The 17073-nt window shown below is 36.4% G+C and overlaps 1 protein-coding gene across 3 annotated transcripts in view; it reads left to right on the top strand.

Annotated features, from left to right (window-relative positions):
* ERC1 (ELKS/RAB6-interacting/CAST family member 1) overlaps positions 1-17073 on the top strand; it is a 293596-nt gene that overhangs the window by 154831 nt on the left and 121692 nt on the right. The gene's annotated exons all lie outside the window — the stretch shown is intronic.

Below are 17073 nucleotides of genomic sequence, written 5' to 3'. Positions count from 1 at the left end.
GCTACCTTGCTCTCTGCTGTACCTTCTGATCCATTTTCGTAGCTGTTACCTAAGAAATTTGTTACTGATTGTTTAAAAAGACACATCTATCCCAGAGCACTTCAAAGAAAGCAGCCTCTCTCAGTTGCCTTCATAGCTTACTCTGTTTTCATAAATGGGAAAAATAGTTTTAACTGTCAAGTCGGTTATGAAGTGCATCGTTGAAATAATTTTATCATTTCCGTATTGAGATTGGTATGGCATTTCTTTCTTCGCTGCTTTTCTAACAGCCTTTTTCTTTAGCTGTTTTGTGTATTTTCCCAGCTGGTTTTACCTTATACTGGTGCCTTTTCTTCAGCAAATGAAAGATAACCAAGTAAGTATTCCTATAGTAGATTGGAATTATTGTGGAGTAACTGGAGGACCATGTTTTCTGTGTTTACTCATCCTTGTTTGACAGTGAAACCCTACTCTACCTCATGAATTCTTGGTATGCTTACTTGTCAGTTTGCTTTAATTCTGAAATGATAACATGCTGCTGCCCCACAGAATTATCTGGTTACCTCAAATCTGCCTAGGCATATGAAAGTCACCAATATGAAAGCAAGTCAAATATTTGTCAGTGTGCTATATGTTGATATCAGCTGTAGATGGTTTATCAAACAGTAAGTTTTCAAGTGCTGTCATAAAAATGTTAAACTATTGTCATGAAATAAAGCAAAGATACATGATGCTAAGTGAGGAGATAATAGGTATTTTGCCTGTGATTTCTTTAATTTACAAAAATAACTTTCCTTGTGGTGAGTGAAAATAAACGTGGAAACAGTAATCTACCCTTGAGGTCTTTAAAATTATTTTTTAAATCTTTAGAGCAAGCCTTCTCCTAGGTGTTTTCCTTTGTTATCCTAGGTTAAATCCTGTTTCTTGTTACCAGCTACATATCTTAATACATCTACAATGAAGACTCAGAATAAGTCCTAATAGTTCACTAGCAGAGATAAATTCCCTCCTTAATTTAGACAGATGCTTCTTTACTCTGTCTGTGGAATTCCAGGGGGATGGTTTCAACTCTTTAGGAGCTTTTGAAAGAACCACAGAAACATGTGTCCATGTGGAATGCTCTCAGATGCACTGTTTTGTGGTTTTCCCCCTCAATTCCAGTCCTGTATATGCAGGGCACTGAAATAGTTAACTTCCAAGTGTATGAAAATTATTTCATAACTGCAGACTTTTATAAAAGGCGGGGATGTGGGATTTCTACATCTGCTAATGGGTTTTGTGGCTGTAATGCTATGGCAATCCACAAGGCTCTCGTTATGTGGCAGCTTAAGTTAAATAACACAGTCCTCCTTATATTAGTGAAATGTCTTTAAAAGTTCCTAAAACTAATACAATATTTGGTTAGATTGCTAATCTGCATTGGAGTAAATCTATATTTTAAGTTTGAAAAGATAAGTGGTACTTGACATTTGCCTTGCAATTATGTGCATGGTGTATTTATCAAATGACACCATTCCACAAGACCATCATCTTTGTTTTTATGTAGCACTTTCAGATTTTAAAAGGTATGGCTTTCTTTTCTGGCTTTCTTCCCCACAATTATTCTTTCCTTTTTCATTTTTCTTTCTTCTACACAAACGGAATGCATTGGAAAAAGCCTGAAATTTCTTTTCTCTCAGCTCCTATTTGCATACTAAAATTGCTCTCCCCCCCCGCCCCCAAGAAACAGTACGTTATGTAATGTGTTTGTACAGCTACACATAGCAATGGACAGACAGTGATATTCTGGTTACTGATAACTTTAACTCATGTTAAAACTGTTTAACACCAATTTCTGATACTTCAAAGAGATTGTACAGCTTTGTTGGCAGCAGTGAGGCAGCTTTTGCTCAGAAATTAGGTGGCAAAAAATGGTGCTGCTTTGTATCAGAGTTCTTTAAGAATGTATAGCTGTCCTTGCAATGTCCTATCCAGTTCTTTACTTACGAAGTGTTTTAGCAGTAGAGAGATCATAGATATAAAACTATGAATAGCATAGTTAGCATAATTTTACTCTAAATATTTCCTCTTTTTTAATTTCAAAGTAACCAACTTACGTCTAGGAACAAGAAATGAATAAGCAATTGTCTCTTTTGAGGAAGCCAAGTTGTTTGATATTTTTCTCTTTTTCTCCAGTGTTACTTTGTTGTAGGTTGGTGGTCTAACAGGGGAGCTAAAGTTGGGAACAAAGATGTCGAAGTGTATAATTTTATTATCTTTACCTTTTTACGTTCAGGTTTTCCAATTAGAGATGTCTATACAGCAGTACATACTTTTTTCCACTTTCCTTATGTTGTGTTTTATTCTGCACTGGTGTCTGTTGCGTTCTATATAATTATATGCAAGTATTTCTGAGATTAAAAATAGACATTATTAAATGCATGTAAGAATTTAAGATTAAAATGGGATGTGATAGTCAACATTGAAGTGTGTAAGTTACCATGTTATTAATATTACTTGATTTTTCCCTAGTGCCTTTCCTGCCTTTGTGAACCTAATTGTCCTGTTTGGGTGGGCTCGATTTTAGAGAGTCTTTCCCCATATTCAACACAAGGCTGAAGGGAATGCTTTCATTCACAGATGAAAAAGGTCTGTATGCTCTAATGAAAATATCAGGCTAAGGTAAAATATGGAGTGTTTAATGACAAGTGACAGGTTCAATAAAAACTCCTTCCTTTAGAAGAGCCCTCTGCTTATAGCCTCTCTCTCTCAAGGACTTCAACGTTTGGGTTTCCTGGAAGTAAAATTTACCCAGGACCACATTTCAATTTGTTAGTTATGGAGACCTGTCTTTTCCATAGACTCTAAAGGGCACTGCCTTCTAATCGATTAAAAAAAAAAAAAATTAAACCTGAGAGGACCGTAGATTTTTTTTTTTATTATTTTTTTATGCAACCATTGTTGGCTTTGGGGTCAGGACACACAAGCACCAATTTCAGATAATTTTGGTCTTGGTGGGTTTGGCTGGAATTAATAATAAGACATTATGAAATGCTTAAAAATATATGATCTGCATGTTCTTTGGTTGACCGTCTGCAATCCAGTCAAATAAACATGCTCCCAAGCACATACTCCACTCCTCCTCTCTCTGTCCCTAACAGGCATGTGGTTTCTTTCTTCCTGAGTCCAGTAACAAAATGTTCGTTTATTCAGAGAGCTCTGATGATGGAAATTTGGTATTTTGGGGAGTGGGGGAAGAATGAAAACCATAATGTCTCAATTCTAGTGAGATGGATAAATGGCTTTCCAAATTTGTCTTTTCCTCCTGGGTTCCCTTAAACCACAACTCTCCAGAGATCTGAGAGGTTAACGAGTGTCTGGTCTATAAGCAGGATAAAAAAACCAAGCTGTTGGGCTGGAGTAGAAAATTTTTGCTTCAAGTAACTAAAGCTTGGGTATTGTGAAAAGGAATTGATGTCCTGTCTTGTCCTAGAAAGGTAACATTTACTGAAATTTCATTATATTTGAATGGGTACTTGGAACTGACTTCTGGATGGTAGCATGCATATTTTCTTGTTCTATCACTCCAGCATCCTCCAGAGTTTTTAGGAGGAGTTTTCAGAATATCTTCTGGCGTGGAGTCATGTACTATTGGATCTGTATTGCAGCAGCTATCCATCAATCTCTAATTGCTGCTGACAAACTATATGTCCAGAAGCTGTGTAAAATATATTTTAATGCTTTAATGAACAACTGTAAAACCAGGTAAATTTATTCATTTTTTTCTTTTTCCACATCCAAATTTAGATAATATATAATTCCTAATCCATTAATTATATACGCAAGTATATGTTGTTTGTTCCTTGTGATTATATAATTCTTTTATCGTGTTGAGCATTAAATAGGAAAAATATCCTTCTAGTGGAAAGAACTGAATTTTCAATCTAAACAAATGTGCAATTTTTTGTTCAATAATGCTTTTACTGGGATCCAGACAAAGCTCAATGAAATGGATAGGTAGCCAAATACCATCTCATCAAATGAACCTTCTAAATTCATTAAATATCAGCCTCGATGCCCCAAGCCTGGTCGTGTTTGAAGCATTTGGACAATGCCGTTAACAGCATGCTTTACCTTTTGGTCAGCCCTGAATTGGTCAGGCAGTTGGACTAGATGATCATTAGAGGCCCCTTCCAACTGAAATAGTCTATTGTATTCTAATTAACTATTTGTTATGAGGCACCATAGCATGTACACAAAGTAAATATCAACATTCAAAAATCTGAAAACCCAAGTGAAGCCCAGTACATCTGGTCTTAAATTACTGAAGAATTTCCTCTTGACATGCTATGATTGGATCTTGAGGGTAGGATGGCTGAAGTTTTTTCATCTGATCTGTTGATGGTAATACCATGCCATGACGAAAATGATGGTTTGTCGTCTTTCAGCTGTTACTAAAGAGAGATCGTGTTTCCCTAATTAATCTGTGAACTTGCTTTTGGACAGTGTATACAAAGCTTCTGAAGAAACAGCTAGATTTAAAGAAAAGCTTTCCAAACTTGAAGTTCAAAATTTCCTCCATAACTTTCTAGGCATCATCAGCTTTGAAGCAAATTGATTATGCTAGTTAAATGGTGTTACATGTTTTCCCGGGATAAGTGAATTTCAAGTGCTGAGTTCCTGGCTAATTTCTCTTCCATATAGACCACTGCCATATCAGATTCCAGCCTTGCCTGCCAGCTGAGTGGAGTGTACTTTCTTTATCCCTTGGATAGCACAGCTCAACATGTTAAGGCCCGTGAAACTGTCAGCTACTCCATTTCAGCCTGGTAGAAATCTATTCTTTAATGCCATCTTGCATCTGCAGGATTTATTCCAGAGAACAGTCTGACGTATCAGACCTTTATTTTCTCGTTGAGCTCAGATCTATCTTTGGGAATTATTCAGATCAAAGTGTTCTTTTTCTCTCCCTTCCCCTCCCAGTGCTTTTTAAGCATTAATTACATCAGGGAGAAGTTTTGGCCTCCCTGTCCCTGTATAATTCTCTGTGCTGCCCAGCCTTGTAGGTGTTGGTGTTCCTTGGGCCTGACTAGGTGCCATTAGCACCTATGCAGGTGGCTATAATTTCACTAAATGGTATATTTTGTTCTAGGTCATCCTCCTTCTGTCCTCTAGGACAGAACTCATGACAGAAAGCACTGAAAGGATATGAATTCACTTTGCAATTCAGTTTTCAAGAAATTTGTTAGCATTTTTTGAAGGGATAACTTTTTCTTGTCAGTCACCATAAAGGATGAAACTTAACATTGTTACAGGTTCTTGATAATTAAGCTAAATGTGCTTCTGAGTTCAGAGATGATGTGAATCAGTTTCGTACTGTCTGTCTCTCAGTACTACATAAGACTGTTGTTAATGAAAATGCAGCAGGTATGAACCAATACAGGCTCTAAAGAACAATCATACCTCATAAAAAATCTAAATGCAATAAATGTATGCAAATTGTTCCTCCTATTTTATCCGGGCTAAATGCAGTGGTAACCAGTAGGTGATTTTGGGATCAACTGACCCTCCCAACCTTTTCTCTGAGAGATTTTGTGACAGCTGGCTATGCATTAGAAAACAGGATATACATATGCAGTAGAGACTTTAATTTCCATCATGATTTGTTAGTGATGTAATATTCCAGTAGCAATTTTAATTTCCATCAGCTTTTACAATAAGTTACAGAAAATACAGTGTTCCACAAATGTTGCATTCTATACTTATTTGAAGGGTTGTGATTTTCAGCACAGTGTGTACCGTTACTGTAGACACAAGCAAATATTTAATGCTGGCAGATGCTTCTAGAAAAACTAGCTCTTGTTCTTATCATGCCATAACTCTCCCTGTCAAGAGAGCTTTTCCTAACTTTCCTGGATGTCTGGGAGAAGTTCCAAAAATGATGACCTTTTAGCTAGGCTTTTTGTGACTTATAGTGAGGGGAAGTTTCTCGGGGAGTGGATTACTTTGAATTTTAGCTTTTTTGGGGGAATTAAAAATTCATAATTAAGCATTCCTGGATACATCTACTTTTATGACATAGATAATATATGGATGATGAATAGACAGCCTCACATCATATTTTGTTATATCTGCGTGAAGTAATATAGTAGTTATGGACAATACTCAGGTATTCTTCATTTGTAATGCTCTCTGATGGAAAAAAGACTTAGGCATTTTCACAGTGTTAATACCTTAATAATTTTTATCATTTAACATCATGGAAGCAGGACTGGAAAGAAATGCTAGTTCATTGAACAGTGGAGGAATACTGCACAGTATCAAAAATCAGTGCATAATATGAAATAGCAATATCATGAAATTATGTTTTCATGTAAAAATTACACTGTTGGATTTCCATCTCAGCAAGACAGTAGTGCACATAAAAATGAGCTTCTAGCTAAAAAGGAAGGTTTCTTCCCTTTTCTCTATTGAAGTCATAAAGTACAACTTCGTTGCGAGGAAGGGCATGAAGACTTGCTAACAGATAGCCAGAAAGTAAACACAACAAGGTAGGAAAAATATCTTGACAAACAAGGAGGAATGAAGTCAAGCCCTGCAGCATCTGCTCAGATGAGGTCCTGTTCTTAGGCATATTAGTCCTTTTCATCTCTTATCCTTTCACATGTGGATCTGATGGACTTTGCAAGATAGTGACTTGCCATTTACTTAAAGGAAGCTCATCAAGACAAGCTTTCATACACATTAAACCTTAAGAGTATTTACCTGGGTCTGTTTCTAATACCAGTTTTCCATACAGAAATCTGATACCTGTTTCTCCAAACAGCTGTATACAGACAGAGTATATAGTAGTATGGGTGACCATTAAAAAAGTGTAAATTTACCTCTCCCATTTCTTAATTTTCTTGGATTTGTGAGATTTTGGTGTTTTAACATTCTTACAATGTGAGCTGTGAGCCACGAGCAAACTGTGAGGACAGTCCAGTCTCCAGTTTTAGTAAAGCCATTTTTTCTGATGAATGTTTACAAGGTCTGACTAACTTCATTGTTGCTCATGTGCTCATTGTGAAGTGTTGCATGTTGAAGCAACAAGAAAAATAACGTACTTTTGAACACGAAAATGATTTGTCTCAGAAACAGATTTCTCTGTTTCTGTATTAATTGCGCAGTTGTGTTATTAAAGAAGGAAGATGCAAGTTTTTCCTTCATCTAAAATATAATACACATTTCTAAATATCAGAATAAATATATGACCTTGTTCTTAGATTTGATATGGCAGTTCTTTTAGGGACAGAATCTGTCATTCTATGTAATCGATGTTTATGACATTAAATGCATGGTTAAGGAATTACCTTCTCCTGTGTCTGACCAAAAGAGAGCACTCCTTACAGAATACTTGTTACCATAACATGTACAGAAACTAAGCTTGAACAGACTTGACATTTGGAATGGATACACATATCCCTGGATAGACACTTAGCCATCTGCTCTATTTGTTTTCACTTTATGGTTTAGTTTACCGTACATTTATTATGTTCAGGTTAGATGTATTCACTGCCTTCACATCTTTAAAAAAGATGAACCATTTGACTCTGTCTTCTTATAATGCTCTACAGTTTTGAACAGACAGCTGGAAAGATTTTGTGAAAGTCGCTATTTACAACTAGCATTAGGCAGTCTCCCAATTATCTCAGTATTTCCTTAACTGCAAATTGAGATTTGTAGTGAGAGAAAGCCATTATATGGCTTGAGCGTTTTTAATAGAGGAAAGAGGACTCCCTACATCCTAACATTTCTCTGTGATCCGTCAGGAATGTTATTCTCCAGACACACTTTCACCCAGTCTTTTCTGCAGAAACATTAGGTGTCAGTGGAAGATGAAACCTGCTATTTGTACTCTCTTGCCTGTTTGGCAAAGAGCAGGGTTGGTACCCTTTATGATATGCCAGAAACTAAGTACAGTGAAGACTGGACAGCTGAATGTGTGCCAACAACCTTAACCACTAGATGTTTTTTGCATGGATTTTTTTTTTTTCCCCCAAGATTAGTATCTGAGTTCAAACTCCTTTCCTAAAAACTGTCAGAGAGATTAATGTAACTGTTGACAACATGGTGTGGTTCCTGTGAGGAGGTCTCTCCTGAGAGTAGAAAACGTTGAGGGCCAGATTTAAGCAAAACAATAGGAGTACATTCAAGGGGAAGAACAGCCCTCTTTTCATTTTGGTGTCTTATTTCATGAGCCTGAGAAATGGCAATAAATTTCCATTTTTTCCCTCTTCTGTTTCTTTTTTTCCTTTCTCTCTCTCACAAGCTTTTTTTTTTTACTTGCTGTGTTGAAAATGATTTCTAACTCATCTGTCCCCAAGAAAAAAAATGCCCAATTGCTGTGGCTTATTTCATAGTCTCATTGTTTAATAAATTTGCTATTCTGCCGTAGTCTTGTTTTGCCCAATAGAAAAGGAAAGGGCATGGGGTGATGATGGGGACCTAAAGACAGACAGAATTCAGAATTTATTTTAAAAAAATAATACACGAGGAATTTTTTTTAGTTCTATACCTGTGGCAACAAATGCTTCAGCATTTCCTTTAAAAAATTTCCTCTAATTCATTTCAAGTAGTAATAAACCTAATTCACTTCATTCTAATTCAGTATTATTCCTTAATCTTCCTTACTAAGCTGCCCAAATTGCTGTCACCCTTAAACTACTCTTTTTTTTTTTTTTTCTTCCCTATAGAAACAAGCCTATTCTGTCTTTGATTAACACTTTTCCTATTAAATTTTCCTCTTTGGCTAAAATTTACACACTCTTAGGGTATATCAGAACAACTACTCTTACTGTGATGTGCAAATATTAGCTGGGATTGAGGTTTAGGCTGCACTTCGTGTATTCATAACTGACGAAAGGTTGTGAAATACTAAAAGTGAGCACCAGTCCTTTCAGCTGTTGAATTTTGTTTGAGGTACACTCAGATCTGAATGCAGGTGGTGGGAAAAACTAACTATATTGGTATTACTTAGTCTTTTACTGAGGATTAAAGGAGGATGATCTCCTTGACATTCTAAAAGATGTCTATAGTCAGTTAAAATTCATCAACAAGTTCAGTTTAGGACATTGTGTTGGTTTTGTTGCTGGTGTTTGAATTCTACCTAAGTCTTGATATCTTTGAGGTCAGATGGTTTTCCAAAGCAGGGCATGAAAAGCAGGGGAATAAAAGCTAAAGGAATTCAGTGTCCCAACAACAGTTATCCATGCCCTTCTAGGACACAACTTTCTTCTCCATGCCAGTCACCAACTATGTACTTTTCTCTTCCTCCTTTTGAAGAACCATGGAGTATTCTTAAACTGTAAATGGTTTTTGCATTATAAGTGCATATGTCTTTATGTCCCAGTGCTATGGAACAATTATTGTTTTACACTGAGGTAATGTATCTGGTTAAAAACAGCAAATGTAATATTTTCTGTAAATGAGACTAAATTTCTGAATTATATTTATTGATTTATTCAGGCTATTTAAATGAAAGTAACCTATATAGCTCCACAGGTTTCTCATAACTGTAACTCGTGGATACAATAGCAGATGAAATACAGTATGAGTACATATTAATATATGTCAGGAGAAACAATCTTAAATATATGTACACAATGATGGGTTCTGATCTAGCTATATTACCATAGGACCACAATCTTGGAATTACAATAAATATTTTCAGGAAAATATTATTGGTTAGCAGAACTATTAAAAAGCCCCCCACTGTTGAGAAATATTAAATGACAAAACAGAAAATACTACTGTGCCACTGTGTACATCAGCAGTGCATTCACCTCTTGAATAATGTGCAACGATGTGGGCCATCCACCACAGAAAGGGTATGGCAAAAGTAGAAAAGGTAAAGAAAAGGAAGAAAATAGTAAACGTAAGGATGAGCTTCTGTTCAAACAGATATTAAATGAATTTAGACACGTGAACATGGAAAAGAAATGAGTGAAGACAAGAGCCAGGGAGTACTTTTCCCAGCTTTGCAGGCTGAGAACAATGGATGATCGTTTTGGAATATTTAGGGCTAAAGAAAAACAATAACTATTTTTCTCTTTCCTCTGAACTTGTTCAGGCTTTTATAGAAACAATTGGAATTTCATACAAAGAAGTGAGAATCTCTCAGAATGTGAAGAGTTTCCACTTTCTCATCCTTTTGATTTTTATGCCAGTGAATATAAATGGTAATTTTTATGAATGTTGTGATGCTATGTTGCCTGTTTAAATGCTACTATCAGTGTGACACTGAAAATACAGCAACAAGAAGCTTTTCTTTTCAAATACTTCATTTGAATATTTTTAAACTCATTATTTTCTGATGATGTTAGTATCTAAATGTCCGATTTTTACTTTTTCTTTTCAGTATTCTGTTCTTATCAATTGTATCTAATAGGTTTCATGTTCCATACATGCATATGAATTGACTGCTGCTGCACACCTAAGTCATTCCGTTCTTCCTGATCCTTTCTTGCTGAAATTTTTTAAAGTTTCTGTTATTGTATCCGAGTCATAAGTATGTTTATTTCCTGTCTTCAAATGTATCCTTAGACTTCAGATACAGTGGTAAAGCTGATCTGTGCATTTACTGGTAAAGGTATTGAGAACAGAAACTGGTTTTTAGTATTTTAAGCAAAACATTTCCCTAAATTAATATGTGTATATTTGGTTAGTAGCTGAATCCAGGTTGTACCAAGACAGATCTTTTCCTTGAAATTAACTTCACTTGATGCATCTGGCTTCCAGGGGGATTGCGGGGTGGGTTGAGGTGTTCCCAGATGGTGTGAGAAATGATGATAATTTAATTGTGATGTGAAATTGGTTTGATGATCTCTAGTTTGAAGTTGGGGAGATAGGAGAACATCTGCATGGAGTGAAAGTAATAATGTTGGGGATTTTTTACATTAAGTAAAATGAATAGTGGTTAGCAATAGCATCTCGCTAGATTGTTAGTCCTATCCCAGAACTGATGGCTGTTTTAAAGGAAGCAGTTCCTTGCACAAATAAAATAGCTACTCTACCATGATGAAAATCACAAAAGAGGCATCAGAGACTAAAATGAATGTATGAGACCAGAGGTGATTGCAGGAATTCCCTTTGAAATTGAGAGAGTGGGTGAGATTCAATGGCATCAAGTGCTGAGTAAACATTTCCTCAGTGGTGTTGTATCACTAGCAATTTTTGTCATATGTTCCGCTATGAAAAAGAGGAAAGACAAAAGAAGTGAACTTTTATAGCTGGCTGTCCATGAGTGCTGTTTCTGCTGCTCTTTTTTGCTGAATGATTGAAAATGAGCAAAGAAAGGTAAGTAAGTCTTACAACTACTGTGATATATTAGTGCAATGATGATGACAGGACTGACATTGGCAAGGAGAGTTCAGAGGAATAGGGCTGTATCAAGGGAATAACGTATGGGTTCGAGCTTCGTATTAGTAGTGCAGTTAGTTAAAACTGCCACTGTTTTTTGCTGTAATCCCATTAGGAGTCTTGAGTCATAGTACTGATTTGAGTGTGAAGAAGAAATCTTTTTACAGTAGCATTTCCCCAATTAGCCTCTCAAAAAACAAACACCACCACCCCCAAAACCAAAAAAAACCAACCAACCAAACAAACAAAACCCAACACAAAACCCCATAACAATTACAGATATCTATTGCTTTTGCTCACTTCAGAACATTTTCACAGCTGTATTGTCAGCCTTGGGTCTCATTCCAATAGTCTGTGCAGTGACCCACTGTGGTTAGATAGAAGCATAGTCCCTGTAGGTTTTAAAAAATACAAATGTGGTAATTTGCAACAGCTGAAGCGAAATGTTAAAGCTGTTGGCACCCTGCATGAGCTGCTAAATGGTAAACCTGGTTGTTAGTATTGGCAAGGTACTTTAGTCTGTCTAGGTTGTTGCTAATGAAAAGTGCCTATACAAAACCAACATACCTAACTGATTGCTGTGTTGGGAGCGCCAAGCTTAGCATAACAGAAAGAAGTGTCAGAAGCATGGCAGCTATCAGGAAGAGACATTGCCAGTTTCTCATAGGAATAATCAGTTCTGCCTTTCCCTTTTAGGCATGTGTAATAGTGTCTATAACTGTTCTTTTCTTCTCCTTCTCTGTTCTCTTTCAACAAAAGTATAAATAATCTAGATTGCAATGGAATTCCTCTTCAGTAGCAGAGAAGGATATTGGAATTACAGAGCTTTATGATGGACATAATTCAACTAGTATTGATTAGGAACCTTCTTATCATTACCGCAAGCTCTGTGTATTTCAGATTGCTCCTGATGTTGAACAAAACTGCTATATATTTTGGAAACACTTTTTGAAAATAACACACCTGAGTGGTAACACATAAAATATCTTGGAAGAAAAATATATGAATGGCTGGAGTTGTTCACACATTTTTGTAGACATACTGTATAATGTTCAGAAACATTATACAATGGGTACAATGTATACATATGTATACAATACATTTGTAGCAATTTTCAGGCAATAATAGCAATATGCACAGGTTTTGTTAGGGACTTTATATGTGTTCAAGAAATAGACTGTGAAAAATTAAGCATTTCTCTTCACTAAGTTTTCACTAAGATTTTTTTTTCTCCCCTTTCACTTCCCTTTCATTTAAATTAGAGCCATTAAGAGTAATATATATGTATCTCAGTATTATGTGTTACGGTCTGACTTTAGAGTTGATATATTTCTTTTCCAATTTTCATGGATTTGTGGGGGGAGGGGTTTCCATGTAAATATGTTTTAGGGACAAATGCATGCATGTTTTGCCCTTAGGATTATACATGTGTCACATATGGAACATTATTTATATCTTGATATACCTCAAAATTATTTCTTTTAGTGATAGCTATCATTCAGTGCTAATGTCATTGTATAGCATTTCCATTTTGTCTGTATTTTTTTTCTGCTTTGTGACCTATATGTTTAAGAACAGAAATGAGTTCACATAACTTCTGATGGATGAATTAGTTCTGTATTTATTTTCTTAACATGTAGAGAAGAGCATTTTTTTTACAGATGCTTACCACTTCAGTTAGCTTCTATATAAGTAATCTTGATACCAACATGTTTCCCATCATAAATTTGTCATGTTATTTTAGAGACGTATTTTACTATCTGGGTGGGATTTTTTCTTTTCTCCGTAATGAGGTAGGTAGCCACGAGGACTTTGTGCAGGGTACAGCAGCTGCCTGCCTGCTTTTATTCTTTGTATTTTATTAACTTCTGTAGCTGAGCACATTTTATGATTTTCTTTCAAGTGATTGTCCATACATATAACTTTTAAAGTGTGCATCCTTCCCGTGTACACAAGAGTAGATACTTTTGTCAGCAGCATCACTTATAGTCCTGCATCACTCTTGAGTGTTCTCCTACGCTGCAGCAATGATACTCAAGGGACACCACTCCATTTTCTACCTTTCTATTTCAAAAGAAAATTTCATTGGCCATTTCTCATAAACTGTTGGCTTCCTTATGTTTTTTTTTCCACTGTGCTAATTTTAGTGCACTGGTTCAATTATATTTATCGTGTCTGGAAATAATTTTTATCCATATCTTCTTTTTTCTATAAATATATTTTTGTTCTTTCTGCAACTGATGAGCCACAAGTGCATGCATATTCTGGAGGTACACGTCTTCTCTTTTCCCATTGTGGTACTCTTAGGAGAATGTACTCATCACCTTCTGCTGTCCCTCGTGTTTTCAGTGTGGCATATGCAGTGCTGTGGCCAGCTTTGTTGCACCTCCCTCTCAGCTCCTCGTGGAATGAATTCTTCTACTGCAGTTTTTCTCCTTTTATCTCATGTAGTTATTTTTCTGCATTTATGCAACTTGTCAGGCTTGAATTCCAACCCACGTGTCCTATTTGGCAGATACAATTTTCCAGATGTTGACGTATGTTGTCCTAATGAGATAGTCATCGTGCATCTCAGGTCTGGTCTCTCCAAAGATGAGGAAACATTGGTCGAGGAGCTCCTGCTTGGCAGTTTCTGTCTCTTCAGCTCTCAGACTGTTCCTTTCATTCAGGAACTCATGATAATTACATATGCTGTTGTTGTACTTAGGAAAAGGCCCTCTTTGGCTCACTCTGTGAAATAGGGACTTCGTATAAGCCTAATACTTGGATATCATCAGCTTCTGCGTAGACAGAGGTTTCCCCATCACAGGTAACCCTCAATACTTCAGTTCTTTTACCAATTGAGGGCATCAAGACAGCTGTATGCAACATTGATGATACTAGCATTAGCATTTGTTGTTATTCTAGAAACTCCACTGTTTGTTCATGCCCAGCAATATATACAGAAGCAGCTGTTTACATGGTAGTTTGCCTCTCTGTTACTTTATTTTCAGAATCTTTAGTATTGGATCTATGTTTATTTGTGGTTCGTGCTACATCTTGGTACCAAGCCATACACTACACTAGAAGTATTTCCTTCTTCAGGAATTTATAAAATCTTCTTTTATTCCACTCTTCAAGACAGTATGCTTTTTTTTTTTTCTCCTTTTTATTTATTGCTGTCTTCTTCGGGAAATGGTAATGAATACAAAGAGATAAATGATTCACCATGGACATCTCCTGCTTTGGATGAGTTGCACAGGGACCCCAAACACTCTTTTTGAGCTAGATTCTATGGTAGCTACCATTCAGGTTATGTACCATGGTATTCTGGCCTTAGTGTTTACCCAATGTGTATTCTTGAAAACCCATTGAGTCAAAGTATTGTCTCATCAGTGTAAGAAGTATTTCTCCTTTTATGAGTGACAATTTTGCATGCTTTTCTTGTTCAGAGACTTCTTCAAGTAGTTGATCAGCATGTGGAGCCAAATGAAGGAGATCCACCATGCTCACCGGAGCTTTAAGGCCCTATGATTGTTTGCCTCTGAAATCAAATGACACTGTAATACCACCTTTTCCTACCACCATGTTGTATATTCCCCTAAAGCTTCAGGATCTTCTTAAAAAGGTCTGCAAGTTTTTACAAGCATTTGTCAGAGAAAAGCAGAGATTAATTAACAAATCGATTTATTTTCATCAATTGTCCTCTTCTGAAGAGTAGCCTTCTGATTTTGGCATAGCATCTTTCCTTCTGGGTTCAGCAGTGCAGTAGTTCAACCAACACTGCAGAGACCCACCTTCCATAATTTAGTGAGAGTCTTTTTGCATCTTTTGGTAGACTCCTGAGATGGCAAACCAGAAGTCCTCGGTAATGGGCCGACTACAGTAGAACCACTTTTTCCTCTTCACATTTGGTACTGGTTATGGCCGAAGACAGGACTCAAGGGAACTTTATGGAAGAAACTTAGTAAGATTTCGATTTTTCATATTAATCAACCAGCATGCACTTTAGAGTTGCAGTTAATCAGACCCTCATATTTTTTAACTGTGAAAAATTCCTAACATTTGTAGATGGGCTGCCTCCAAATGCTGGTGAACAATTTGTTGTATCAATAACTAAATGACAGTTTGTATCCAGGAAGAAGCTTTAAGTAGTACTTGAGGCAGCTGACTGTCCTGAGTTCCCAGGTTCCACTTACCTAGTGGAAGGTCAGTTCACAAAGGAGGATTTTTCTTTCTAGGGAGAGTTTTAGAATGGACTGAGATCATTATTATCAGGTTCTTTATCTAGGTTATGGCTTCTTGAGGAAATACATGACGAGAAAGAGCAATAGTTCACAGGAATAAGTGCTTGTAATGATGTAATGATTTCACTGTTTAAGAAATAGGTTCCTAGTTTGAAACACTTCCAGTACTATGTTCTTCCCTTCTGGTCTATGAAAGCACACAGGCAAAATGTGCTATTGCATTAATTACAGGGTTATATGAAAATTATCTTTCCCTACCTAGGTGATTGGCAAGTCCTAGAAATATTTTTAACAGTTAAAAGAAGGATTTCATTGCCTTCTCAAACTGTTAACTAATCTTTCCCAAGAGTTAACTAGAGAAATCCACCGTAATTCCAATTCAAAGAGTGAAATTAGGCCATAAAGACCTTTGTGAGTCTAGTTCAAGACACAGTTATGAAGTTTGCCAGGATAGCTCAGATTTAATTGAACCTAAATGCCTTGGTGAAAACATATATCCTATTTCATGCACTTTCATAAAACTTCATAGCAGATTACACATCACATGAATGCAGGATAGATTGAATTGATACATCTATTTAACATGCATCACTTGGACATCCTACCACTTCCTTCCTGAAGTGAAAGAAAAAGCCTAGAAATGTGTGTCAGTCACACCTCCTTTTCCTTTCAGGCTTTCAGACAGACATGTATTGGAATGAGTTTTGCATACAAATCAGCTACAGGATCATAGCATGGGTAGCAAAAATTTTTACTGTGCCTGAACTCTTGGCACTCCCACAGTGTCAAATGGTTTTTTCATTTTCATTGTGCTGCCACCAGTGAGCGTAGAGGCAGAGCCATCTCCTCTGTCCCAGTTTAATTCCATCTCTGCCGTGGAATCTCATGCATATGGGACTCAGGAGGAGAGGGAGGGAGGGTCACAGAGATATTTGGGTGGGTAATACATCTTGAAGAATCCAGTTACTGTACAGGTAAGTAATTTTTTTTTTTTTTATTCTGAATAGTCATCTGTATAAGCTTCATGAAAGGAGACTGCCACTGTTTATCATTCTGCAATTTTATCAAAATACAGGAAGATAAATTTGCCCTCAGTGTCATGTTCTAATGTATATATGAAGCAACTCAAGTTGTACTCTAGTCCACTCTTCAGAGGATCAGTCACTGCAGGAAAAAAGTTATAACTGTAGTTATAATTAACAGAAGTTTTTCTCCAGTTTAATGCTTATCACAATAAAGATAGAATACTTCATGTAACTAAAAAGAGGAAAGCAGCAGCAGCACAGGTTGAAGGTCAGCATGAGCCTGTCATGTTTCAGAGTTTAGAGCCAAACAATTGGAAAAACATGCTGGTACGTTAAAAGGCAAATACTGGTTTGCTTTTATTTACTTTTTCTCTATTAGTATGTTTTGTTTGAAACAGCAGCTTGTATTTTAAAAAATAATAATTCAAATGCTAACCAATTAGTCATGAATCAAAGAGCTAGAA

This window comes from Gymnogyps californianus, chromosome 1 (genome assembly GCF_018139145.2).
Source record: "Gymnogyps californianus isolate 813 chromosome 1, ASM1813914v2, whole genome shotgun sequence".
NCBI lineage: Eukaryota > Metazoa > Chordata > Aves > Accipitriformes > Cathartidae > Gymnogyps > Gymnogyps californianus.
Note: the sequence above shows the minus strand (reverse complement) of the source record. Positions and strands in the feature narration are given on the sequence as shown.